Consider the following 2,500-nt stretch of genomic DNA (forward strand, 5'->3'; position numbering starts at 1 on the left):
TACTCCTCGTATGGCGCTTATCCAGACAGACTGCCTGCCTGCGTCTGTGTGACATTCCTGATAACCCTGTTGTTTGGGTTGGAGTGGAAACACAAGGTAACACAAACACACACACACACACACACACACACACACACACACACACACACACACACACACTCAGTGGGAATACCAGGACATTGGTGGCCCTTAACCCTGGTGAAAAGGCCAGTCTGAGGGCGGTAAATCACTCTGATTAAAACAGGCTCTGAATGAGTAGCCTTTTGTGTGTGTGACTGGTGTCCACAGTGTCTGCAGTGTGTGTGTGTGTGTGTGTGTGTGTGTGTGTGTGTGTGTGTGTGTGTGTGTGTGTGTGCGTGCGTGCGTGCGTGCCCCTGTCTGAAGGATGTTAACACTCAGACTGTGTAAATGAAAAACCAGGGAAGAACCATGGAAACCATGAAGGGAGGGATGGAGGGATGGAGGGATGGAGGGTTGGAGGGATGGAGGGTTGGAAAGGGCAACATGACACTACCCCGTGGTATGTCACAATCACATGTTTCATTCTAAGCCTTCATATCTCTGGGTTGATGTCTTCTCATTGTTTCTACTTCTCTCTCTCTTCTCTCCATCCCTCTCTCTATCCATCCCTCTCCCTGTAGACCCTCTCTATCCATCCCTCTCCCTGTAGACCCTCTCTCTCCATCCCTCTCCCTGTAGACCCTCTCTCTCCATCCCTCTCTCTGTAGACCCTCTCTCTCCATCCCTCTCTCTGTAGACCCTATCCATCCCTCTCCCTGTAGACCCTCTCTCTCCATCCCTCTCCCTGTAGACCCTCTCTCTCCATCCCTCTCTCTGTAGACCCTCTCTCTCCATCCCTCTCCCTGTAGACCCTCTCTCTCCATCCCTCTCCCTGTAGACCCTATCCATCCCTCTCTGATGATGATGATGATGTAGAAACATGTGATGATGATGATGTAGAAACATGTGATGATGATGATGTGAATGTTGTAATGGATGTTGGATGTTGTCATTCTCCCTGAATGAGCTGTGAGGAGAATAAGGTTTAGGATGCATCTGAGAATGACTGGCAGCTTAGACCAGTCAGACCATAAGTGAGCTCGTAGAGTATTAAATATCTTTTTGCAGTGCGGAGTCGCAGACTTTCTACTTCCTATCAGGGGAATGAGTGTTCTGTACGATGGCTAGACTTCAGTGGAGGCTGGTGGAGGTAGAAATCGGAGGACGGGCCCTCATTGTAATGTACGGAATGGAATGAGGGCCCGTCCTCCGATTTCTACCTCCACCAGCCTCCCCTGCTTAGACCTTGTTGACACAGGCAGGGTGCTCTTGTAATATAGTACGTAAAGCAAATATCGGTGAATGTCAGACAATTAGGAACTGTCGAATCTAAAAACCTAATCTAGATCTTTATCTCAATTGGAATCAAGATAAATGATGAATGAAAAAGACTCATTTAACACCGCCGTAGGTCTTTCTCTTGACCGAAGCACATTGAATATTAATCTGAGTATATTAGTGTTATGGTGTATTTATATTTCAATTGAGCAATTATTTATTTGATTTGATTAAACCTTTATGTATCGAGTCTCATTGAGATATTATAAAACTGAATGAAGTAGATGGATGGGGGTGGGGGGGGAGCTGGTCACACACACACACACACACACACACACACACACATACACACACACAGTGTGTGGGGGGGGGGGGGTAGTCTTTATGACTCAGGTGTCAGGGGAGGACCGTGACAATGGGAGGGACAACATGGGGTTGTGTGGTGGCAATGACACGCTACACGCTACACGCTACACGCTACACGCTACATGGGTCAACACAGGCCGCCATTAATGAAGTCATTAGTCATGGTCTCTTGTGACTGCTATGATTGCACACACACATACATACACACACACACACACACACACACACACACACACACACACACATACATACACACACACACACACACACACACACACACATACATACACACACACACACACACACACACACACACACACACACACACACACACACACACACACACACACACACACACACACAATAACGATATGGCTCATACAGTTTCACACACACACATGAGATAATGTGTAATATTGTATACAACATAACAATAGAGCAGCTCTTGGTGATAATGGGGCAGGTCTAACCTGAGATTACGGAGGCTTCCTCCATGACAATAGGCTTTGAAGAGGATTATTTTACCCTCAGTGTTCTGTTGTGAATGGGAGATAATGGCTTGGGATTCGGAGGAAGGGAATCATAAAATACTGGCGGTTGAAAAGGAGAGATAACACCTGCTATTGTTGTATGGCTGTTGCCTAACAGTAGCTAGCTAAGCTAACACCTGCTATTGTTGTATGGCTGTTGCCTAACAGTAGCTAGCTAAGCTAACACCTGCTATTGTTGTATGGCTGTTGCCTAACAGTAGCTAGCTAAGCTAACACCTGCTATTGTTGTATGGCTGTTGCCATAT

This window comes from Argentina silus (assembly GCF_951799395.1).
Source record: "Argentina silus genome assembly, chromosome: 20".
Classification (NCBI taxonomy): Eukaryota; Metazoa; Chordata; class Actinopteri; order Argentiniformes; family Argentinidae; genus Argentina; species Argentina silus.